The 11070-nt window shown below is 37.1% G+C and overlaps 1 long non-coding RNA gene across 1 annotated transcript; it reads left to right on the forward strand.

The window, feature by feature from the left end:
- The first annotated feature begins 1617 nt into the window (after positions 1-1617).
- On the forward strand, positions 1618-9701 carry LOC144782773 (uncharacterized). The gene is made up of 3 exons (XR_013601253.1): positions 1618-1741; positions 8673-8748; positions 9654-9701. It is a non-coding gene; the product is annotated as an uncharacterized LOC144782773 (long non-coding RNA).
- The last annotated feature ends 1369 nt before the right edge of the window (positions 9702-11070 follow it).

Below are 11070 nucleotides of genomic sequence, written 5' to 3' on the forward strand. Positions count from 1 at the left end.
CAATGTATAAAAAAAAAATATGTAAAAAATGATATTAAGGATTTGGAAACTACCACCAACTTGTAGTTTGTGGTAATTTGCGAATTCTTTTCAAAAAGAATTTTTTTTTTAAAAAAAAAAAGGTCCCATATGACGCCCATACATGCCATTAGGGCATGTAGGTGTGCCATGTGCTCCCAAATTTCTTTTTCAGGGGTGCAGCAGGTTGTTCTTGAGATACCCCTGCACGCTTGAAAAAAATCCTATTTTGTGATGAGCTAATTGCTAATCACAACTTGCAACATTAATTCCTATGAGCCTCCTAGCCTATGGAAATGAATGGGTAATTTGCAATTAGCAATTTGCTCATTGCAAATTAGGAATAGTAAAGAATCGCTATTTATTCCTTAAAATTTGCTATTTATAATATGTAAAATATTTTGATGATACATATGGCAGTTCATCTGTAACAAGATAAGAAGCTTAGGGATAGATTTATGATGAGTGGCGCATCCCCAGGGATGTGACAGTCATCCTGCGCCACTGTTCCGCCACCCATGGTGTGCTGCATTTACAATGCGGCGCAGCATGGGGCAAAAAAGGCACAGATGTGTGACGCATCTGTGCTGTAAAGGTGGCGCATTGCTGGAGTTGTATCGTAAGTGCGATGCAGCTCCAGCAAGGATCAGGGGTGCCCCATCTATACAATGCTGCGTCAAGACCTATGCCAGCTTCAAGCAGGTGCAGGGTTTTGAAGCAGCTTTCTCCTATCTGATTGTAAATGCGGCACACCATGGGTGGTAAAGCAGTGGTGCACATTAACTGGTGCATGCCTGGGGATGTGCCATTTAATATAAATCTGCACTTTAACATTTGAGTATGTGCAGGGGACACAGAGTCGTTGAGGCTTATCCAAGGTTAAGAACAGATGAGTCCTGTCCAGTGAAAAATTAGACATAGGCTTCACCTGCTCAGCATCGCTGGACATGGCTAAATAATAGCTGCAAAATGTTACTCTTGTTAAATAATTTTACTATTATAATCTGTGAGATTTGTCTCTTACTCTGCAACATCTCATTGTTGTTGTCTTTCTTTAAAGATAAAGACAACCTCAACATGAGCGACAATCTGCAATCAGTTGATTTTGACCTCATCATTGAACTTGTAATTGAAACATCAGTGGATGTTGATCCATTGGATGATTTAAATCCTGAGGATGAAGAAGAGCGTGATGAGGATGCAGATTTGTCCGAATTATATGATATAGGATGGGAAGATGACCTGCTTGAGCCTTTGGAATTATAAACATTTATTTTTAAAATTTATAATGAATAAAAAGTAAAAAGGTAAACCGTTTAATTTAAAAATAAAGACACCTTCAAAAACAGGTTATGTGTAGTGTCTTCAATAAAATATTAAAATATGCTCATAAAATTAGATCAGATTCACATATAAAATAGCATAGGTAACATAAATATAAATCTCATTTCTTTTCTGCTACTTCTGTATTGTAAATTTGCAAGGACTAAAAAATCTTCTATTTAAAATGTCAAGTAGTGTGTTATGTTTTTGATCACTATTACTGATTTACTGTTTGATAATATTTTTTTATTAACATTTTTATTATATTTTTCCTCAGATTCAACTATGCCTACAAAAATAAGAGAGATGAAGGCTGCAAAACGTCAAAGACAGCAGGAGAAAAAAAAAATGCAGCAGTCCTCTAACAAAAAGATTTCTCAAGCGATGAAGAAAGCACCGGGTAAGAGCTCTAAATATTTCATAAAAAATATTTCAAATAAAAAAAATATTAGTACAGAAAATGTTTCAATCCATAACAACACAAGTAAATCAAATGGAAAGAAAAGGACAAATGAAAATGTTACTGCTAGAGCAAGAGATAAATCTGTGCATGATAGTAGAAGGAAACAACAGTTTACGGAGATTCGTAAACGAATGTTCCGTAACAGGATAATTGGCAATTTGTTAAAAAATATTAAGAAAGGTCAACAGAAATTAGTTTTTTATAGGAGAAAAAAAAAAGTTGAGAAAGTTATTGATCAGGCTTTTGAAATTAAACGTAAGTTATTTATTTTGATAATCAATAGAATTAGGAAGCTAAACAAGGCAATTTTTGATTTCAAAAGAAATAGTAGATGGAAGAGAATAGTTAATCGTAGTAATTTTTGTGAAGTTTTTTCTGGAGAATGGATACATAGTTCAAGCTGTGAGGCATTTTTTAATGAAGAGAGTTATTTCCAGGATAATGATTTGGTGCATGCAGTTGACATCAGTGGTCGTGCTTATGAAGTGAAAGATGGTTGTCCAGTTGAAAAAGAAAAACTTGTGACAACAGAGGCAGAAGAGTTGTTAGGTAATGAGGTTTTAGGAAGACGTGCTAAGGGTCCTGTGTACACCTGGAAGTGTAGTAGTATTTGCAGTGTGCGACAGGATTCTATCAATTTGCTTTGTGATTTTGTACGGTCATTTAACAAGAAAAGTTTGAAGCAGAAAATGAGGTTGTTGCAAGAATTAGATCCTTGCAGAGTGAGAGAAGTGACAGGTTTGCATGGTCATTCACTGGCTTGTCTTTCCAGGAGAGTATGCCAGAGTGTTTTTCATCATTTCAGGATGCTAGCAGTGCATCATAACAAAGTGAGGAAGTTAGTTAGACTGTTGTATTATGCTAAGAGTCCAGCAATTATGCTGAAACAATTATGTGCTGCTCTTCTGCATGGTTCTGAAATAGATGTGAGGAATATATGTGAAGAAATTGAGTTTTGTTACTTTGGAAGTAAAGAGGAGAATGTTGAAATTGAGCAAGAAATAGAGGGTCATTTGGAAGATACTGTACATGTTTCCAGTACAGATAATTTCCAGAGGGAAATTGCGACGTTTGACATGAAATCAAGTGAGAGGCCTAATTTCACTTGTGTGTGTTGTCGACGCACTTATTATAAGAATCAGACTAAGTTAGTGGATTTATATGCAAAAAGTGAAAGGGAAAATAATAGTGAATGGAAGGATTTTGCAACATACTTGATGGTAGAAAATTGTTTTGATTTGGGATTGGATCAACGTGTGTGTACTTATTGTTGTAACAAATTAAAACAAAACCAGATGCCTGCTAGAGCAGTTCATAATAATCTGGAATTGGTTGAGATTCCTTCTGAATTGAAGGACTTAAATACTTATGAATCTATTTTGATTCAAAGTATCCATCCCTTTCAGGCTATTGTAAGAATGGAGCCAAAGACAGGGAAATTGCCTCCATCAGATTTACAGAGAGGATTAAAGGGAAGAGTTGTTTATTTGCCTCTAGATTTGAAGAAAAACATTAACACAATTGGAGTAGAAAAAGTGGAAGAGGAACCTCTGGTTATCTTAGTTAATGGGGTTCCGACAAAGAATAAGAAAATATGGCAAGATTTAGTAGATGTTAGGAAAGTTAAAAAGGCAACATTGTATTTGAAAAAAAATAATAAATACTATAAGAATGTATATGTTGAAGAAGAGGAAGTAAGTGAGGAAGAGGATAGCGATTTGTGTGCTGGTCAAATTGAGAAAGTAGAACTCTCTACTAGTGAGGAAATATATGAACATTATAGTGTTCATCCTTTGCATTCAAAGGAAGTCATGGGGAATGCTATTGAGTTGTTTCAAATGAAACAAGCCAAAGGGAGTCCCATTAGTGTTTGGGAGCAAAGTTTGGAAGCTCGGTGTTTCCCACAGCTTTTTCCAACAGGTCAGGGAGGAAGATATGATGAGCGACCTCATCAAATTCCTGCTTCTGAATACCGGACTTTGCGATTGTATGCAGGAGATGCTAGGTTTCGACAATGCATTCCATATTTGTTTCATCTCCTGTTTGAAAGCGATCTGTCTGGACTGTCATATGCAGTGAACCACATCTTGAAAAGTGGTATACACATGCAAAACATCTCGGCAAGTGATTTTATGGATAAAGTGAATGTCCAAGATAGTATTTTGGATTCTCACCTGATTAATCTCATGGCGTGTCAGCGTGGTACTAATGAGTACTGGTACCGTCGTCATGGTGATTTAAAATGTATGCTGAGGAACTTAGGTACTCCCACATGGTTCCTCACTCTGAGCTGTGCCGAGTATGGCTGGGAAGACTTACTTGAATTTCTACGAGAGGCAAATGCTAACGTAGAAAACATCGAATTCAAGACACCCGGAGAACTGTGCTCTTTGGATCCAGTCAATGTATGTAGGTACTTCAATCATAGATTTGAAGCTATGATGTCTTTCATCATGAATAAGAAGAATCCACCTCTTGGAGAGGTGTTGGATTTCTTCTGGAGAAAGGAGTACCAAGCAAGAGGTGCTCCTCATATACATATGTTGCTGTGGATCAAGGATGCACCTAAATTTGGAACGGATCCAGATGACTCAGTGATGAGTTTCATCCAACAGTATTCTACGTGTGCTGTTCCAAACGCAAAGGAGAAGAAAAGCCTAAGAGAAAAAGTTCTGCGTTTCCAAAGCCATCGATGTGGAAAGTACTGCCGTCGTAAATTCCGAAACAAGGACAAGTTCTACACTAAATGTCGTTTCGGCTATCCACGACCGGTGATTTCTAAAGGAAGAGTAAACAGTTTGATGTCTTCGCTGCGACACAATGTCATGAAGAAATCACCTAAAAACACTTACAATTTGAAGAGGAACGAAGAGTCCAAGTACATCAACGACTACAACCCGGTGATTTTGTCCATGTGGAATGCTAACATGGATATACAGTTTGTGGCTGATAACTGTATGGCTGTGGCTCGGTATGTGACGTCTTACATCACCAAAAAAGAGAAGACAGAATTGAAGGATATGTGGGAGGACATTTCCCATGAAAAGAGCCTCAGCAAGAAGTTGTACAGTTTCAGTCTGAAGATGTTGTCGCATCGAGAAATCGGAGCGTACGAATGTTCTGACCGGTTGTCTTCAGCAAGTCTCTATGCCAAGTCCAGGAGTATCGTTTGGGCGAGTCTTGGTCTTGCTGCAACGCGTAATCGAGTTCTGAAACCTGTGCGGGAAATTGAGTATTTGGCGGAAAAGGAGCCAAACAGTACCGACATTTTGAAGACCAACATGTTGGATACATATTATCCAAATCGAAGCAGTCACCTCGAGAATGTTTGTCTGTATGAGGTTCTGCAAAATTACATGTTCAAGAGGAACATCAAAGAAGATACTGAGAAAGGAGTGTATGCTGTAATAGGAAGTGAGGGATGTCTGGTGAAGCAAAGAAAATGCCACTTGATAAACCATCGAAAATTGAGTGGCGAATCTCCTGAAAAAAAGGAGTTTTTCTATTTAGCACTTTTGCAACTTTTCAAGCCTTGGCGTGCAGAAGAGGAACTGCTTGGAGATTTCCTCTGTTATGAAGACTCTTTCAATGCCGCCAAGGAGACCATAGAATGTCCTGCTTTTCCCAAATATGTAGAAATGTTGAATGCGGAAATTGAGCAGGAAGCAACAATTGCAGCCGAGATTGCCAGAGACAGTTCTCAGGACAGTCAGAGTTCTGCTTCATTGAGTCAGGATCCACTAGGAGGACCTGTTATCGAAAATGAAGCTGCCACTGCTATGAATGAAGTGGAAAGAGCCATGGCACATGCTCAAGAGGATGTGGTTAACTTAGAAGAGTTGGAAAGGCAACTCAACGTTGAGCAGAGGAAAATATATGACGAAGTTACCATGCAAATTGATCATGGATTAAGTCATGATAAGAAAGAGTGCTCATGTACGTCGTTGAAGCCTGTCCGACTGTACGTGAGTGGAGAAGCGGGAACTGGAAAAAGTTTCCTCATTAAAGCAATTTCATGCTATTTGCAGGAAAGGACAGAGTCATCGCTGTCTTGTGTTGTCACTGCTCCAACTGGACTGGCAGCACATAATATTAAAGGGATTACTTTACATCGTTTACTGATGCTGCCAGTGGAGCATGACAACAAATTAGAATATCACAAGCTATCTGGAGATGCTTGTTTTGAAGTTTCAAGAATCTTGAGGAAAATGAAACTTCTTATCATTGACGAAGTAAGCATGGTTTCCAATGTCATGCTTGCCTTTGTGCATTTGAGGATGCAAGAAGTTCTCAAAACAGAGTATGATGTGTTATTTGGTGGCAAACACATCATTGTTTTCGGAGATCTTCTGCAGCTGACACCAGTGAAAGGGCAACCTGTGTTCAAAATGCTCACGCATGAAGATACCAGGAAGTGCCTAGGCAGCATTGGCAACGTCAATATATGGTTAAACTTCAATTATGCTGAACTGCATGAAAATATGCGTCAGGCAAAGGATGAAGTTTACAAGACTATTCTACAAGATGTTAGAATTGGAAAAGTGACCGAGCATGGAAAAGAAGCTTTACATGCACGATTACTGTCAAATTTATATCCAGAACAAGATGTTGTGCCTGAGAATATTTTTCAGAAAATTACTGATAAGAAATCTGGAATATGTTTGATGCCAACTCTTGCAGAATGTGCCAAATTTAACAACAAAATGTTGCATTTAGAAAAGCAAGAGATTGTGAAAGTGGAAGCTATTGATAGAGTACAGCATATGGGATCAACAATTATTTTGTCTGAGAATCTGAAATCAAAATTGGATTCATTAGAGAAGACTATATCTAAAACTGCAGGTTTTGAAAAGACTCTGAATGTGTGCTTGAACTGCCGTATAATTTTAAGAAGGAATTTACATGTTGAAAGAGGTCTGGTAAATGGATCAATGGGTAATGTTGTTGATTTTGTGAAATACAGAAATAGAGATGGAATTGAATTTTTAAAAATTAAATTTGATGGCATTGAGGAAGTACAGCTAATTGCTCGTTGTTCTGCTAGATTTTTGCTTGTAAAAGACTTATATGTTCGCCGTAAGCAGTTCCCTGTTTGCTTGGCATATGCGGTGACAATTCATAAATCGCAAGGTTTAAGTGTAGACACTGCATTGGTGAATATTGGCAGTTCTGTGTTCAAGGAGGGTATGGCATATGTGGCATTGTCACGAGTTAGAACTTTATCGGGATTGTACTTGATTGAGTGTGATGTCAGAAACATTTGTGCAGATCTAGATTGTGTTAAGGAATACAATAGGTTAAGAAGAGAGTATGCGCCACATTTGCCTCAGTTTCCTTTGTTTGAGAAACGTCTGGTAGGCCGGAAACGAAGAAATGAGAACAATACTGGGGAGGTTGTAGCAAAAAGACAAAAAGTGAATGAACCTAAAATTACAAGCAGAAACAAAGAGGATTCTGTTGAAGATGTTGTTGGTTTTCAGTTTGAAAACAGTTCTGGTGTCAACTGCTATGCTAATGTAGTAATGAATGTTTTGTTTTCTCTAAAAAATGTAAAAGAAGAGATTGTGGTCAATTCTGATCAAAGATTTTGCAGTTTGTTGAATTCTGTGTTAGAGAAATGTAGCACAGATAGAACAAAAATAGAAAGTGTGTCTGAAATTCGAAACCTGTTAGACAGATGTTCAGGGCAAACACAATTCTCTCAAAATATTCAGCAAGATTGTCAGGAGTTTTTAATGTATATGCTTGATGTATTACATGCTGAAGGTGTAGATGTAGATCAGCTGTTTGGGCTTTCTTATCAATGGCAGCATGACTGCGAGAACTGTATGGTATCAAGTACTACTAGTGTAGACTCAGAAAGATTTATATATTTAACTTTGCCAGACAGTAAATCAGTCTCCTTTAATAAGCTAGTAAACGCTGCTAATCACAGCATGGAGTGTAGCCAATGTAAATCTGAAATGATGTCCACATTATTTATACGAAAATATGGCCAGTACGTCATTTTAATGTTCCAACGATGTAGGCCTGATGGAACAAAATTGACAACTTTAATAAAAAAATTTGTAGCTTCGCAGTTGTCAATATCAGGAAGGACTTTTGTAACTACAGCAATTATATATCATGACGGCCCTTCAATATCATCAGGACATTACACAGCTTATTTAAAGTCTAGAAATGGCTGGTCATTCTGCAATGATTCTGTTTTAATTTTCAAAAAAAAATTGCCGTATGACCTTAAAAACTCTTACCTGGTGTTTTTAAAACCAAAATTTTAGGAAAATAATCTCGGGATATGATCTGTGGAATTTCAAGAAGTTCTAATGGCTCCTACACAATTTGGCCTTGAGGATAAGTGTAGTTCAGAGACATAACTTCTAATCAAAGGATTGGACATTATGGAGATGTATGTGCACTTTAAATGAGTTCAGAAACATTGTTTCTTTTCATAAGCTAATTGAAGCAGCCAATCAAAACATGGAGTAGAGGGAATGTAAGTCTGCAATGCTGTCTACTGTTTTACATTGCTTTGTGATTAAAAGTGATGTAGAGAATTAAATAATTGTAGTACTCATAGAGGTAGTGTAAGTCTGCTTCATATTAAGCAGTATCAGTGTCATAGGAAATGTAGAACATGACTGACCAAGAAGGGGAAGATATTATTATTCCAGGATTGTGAAAATGATCTTCAACATTTTAATTCTGAAAGTTGCGGAAATGCCAAATGATGGGATTGGCTTACAAGAAATCCAAGAGTTATAAATATCTCTGACTAGATTTGGCCTTGTGGAAAATAGTGGTAGAGAGCAAGAAGTCATTTATTGCATGTAACGTGTTTTTAAAAACGATGGAGCTTTTCTTTCAGAAAGTGGCGGGCTGAAAGTAATAACAGCACAAAAGAGTGTAAGCTGTTTATAGGACATCCTTGGACGTCATGGAAAGTAAGTTAACTTTAAGGAGTTCTGAATTTTATTTTCTGATGTTGTATGGGTTTTTTAAACACAATCATTTTGATTGTGTTTTTTTTTCCCCGCTGTTACATGATGAATACCTTCAAGTCACTGTTTTTAGTGAATTTTGATACATTCTGAGAACAGCAAAAATAAACCATTTAACATGTATAATTAATTCTGTACTGTTTGCATTTATGATGTATATGTAGAACTGTGTAGGAGGCATGGAGAAGGTGAGTTTTCTGTAAGTGTTAAATTTATTGTATGCAGTGCTGCACTTCTACGTAATCTTTCATATGCTGGACTACATCTGCACAATGAGATACCTAAGCAAAGGAAACACAAGTGATGTGATTGTGAAATGAGCAAAATAAATTGCACATATTTCAATTACATCACTTGAGTTTCCTATCATTACGAATCACATTGTGCAGATCAAGTTTAGGTCTGTCCAGGGAAACATAGGAGGTTTCTACTTTGTTGAAGAGTGCAGTGGACATGACTCACTTCATTAGTAGACTTTCACAGATATTATCTCCTCTGTACACTTCAACAAGTGTAAATCTCATCTTGAACTCTGAGTAGGCCTCACCTCAAACAAATCTCTGGATAGGAGACATGTTATTGGCATACTGAAGCGACACTTTTCTGAAACAAGAGCAATGCAAAAGATGCACCATGTTTTAAGATAGTCCTCACTTCATCTGCATCAAGATACTGTTAGTTTAAAATGTATATCTTTAGCATTGTGTAGAGGACCTGGAGAAGCAGAAGCTTCTGTCAGTGTCAAAGTTGTTGAAAAACTATTTGTCCTTCAATATTTTCCCTTGTCTTTTGTAATTTTTAAATACATATTTTAATTTTTTTTTAAATGTTGGTTCTCTCTTTCACAGATTGAAAGTATAGAAATAAAATGTGATTAATTTAACAGCAATTACAAGGTAAATAGTTGTACTCTTTTCGTTACATTTCTATCACATTCACCTACTATTAGATCCACTGCTTCACTTCTTTAATCCTCAGTTTCCTGCCTTTGCTACTTTCCTCATTCCTTTCTCTATTACCTATTTACTCAACTCCTTCCACTCTTTTTCTCAGTCCCTCTGTTCTCATAGTTTCTCAGTCTTGTTCACTCACTCCATCTCTATTACTCTTAGTGTCTGTGAATTACTTTCCCAACTTTTTTTTTTTGGGGACCGCTTCCTGGGAAGTTGCCCGGTTCGCAAACCAGCAGCGTTATGGCAGTCCACCATTTTGTGTTTCGTTCGAATCAAGATACAAGATGGAGGGCAAATAATGTTCAGAATAGGTAGAAGGGGGCATGGTAGATGTATCTTGACCCCCTTGGTTTTCTGAGGGTGGCTCAGGAGGACCATAGTTCTTCACTCTTGTTCACTCTCTCTGTTTCTATTAATGTCACTGTTTATGACTGATCAAAAAAATGTTTTTTAAAAAAGAACAGTAACTATAAGGGAAGGAAATAGACAGTTATGTTAAAAGAAAGACAGCTAAAGGGAGTAAACTAACGATACTGTTACCTACAATCCACTGCTGTTGATGTTACTGACCATGTCATGAATGATGTAATATGTGAAATCATCAACAGTGGATTGTAGGTAACAGTATCCTTATTTTACTCCCTAGAGCTGTCTTTCTTTTAACATAACTGTGTATTTCCTTCCCTTATAGTTACTGTTCTTTTTTAAAAAATATTTTTTTGGTTAGCTTCCGGTACGCGTACCGGGTAGCGCTCCGGGAGCGAACTAAGAGAAATACAGGTTGGCAGAGTTCCAAATTTTCTACTAATTTTTTTATAATGGGGAGTTAGTTCTGAAAAGAACTTTTTTTTTTATGTTTTTGTTGTTTTATATTTTTTTTAGTATTTTTTGAACATTTTTTTACTTTTTTTGTATTTTCTGAACGTTTTTAAAAATTTTTTGGTTTTTTTGGGGGGGGGGGAAACAAAAACGATCCATTATAAAGGGCTCAACAGGAGCAAAAAAAAAAAATGAATTTATTTTTTGGTGCGTTTTGTGCAAACATTAATATGATTTTGAATTGCTCGCAAAATCAAAGTGATGCTACTTTCTCTGTAGCAGATGAAAGCGCCACATTCCACGCACACTTGTTTTACGTGACCAAACAACATTTGGATGTTTGCAATCACCTCCCTCGCCTCTGGTCCCGACACCTCTGGAACCACCGATCTTCTTGCCATTTGGAGGGGATGTTGTTGTTGGTCACGTAGCTGGGCAGCACTATAGTTATTTGGGTGCCACCTACTCATATGCCGATGCATAGTATGATTCC

Source organism: Lissotriton helveticus, chromosome 9 (assembly GCF_964261635.1).
Source record: "Lissotriton helveticus chromosome 9, aLisHel1.1, whole genome shotgun sequence".
Classification (NCBI taxonomy): Eukaryota; Metazoa; Chordata; class Amphibia; order Caudata; family Salamandridae; genus Lissotriton; species Lissotriton helveticus.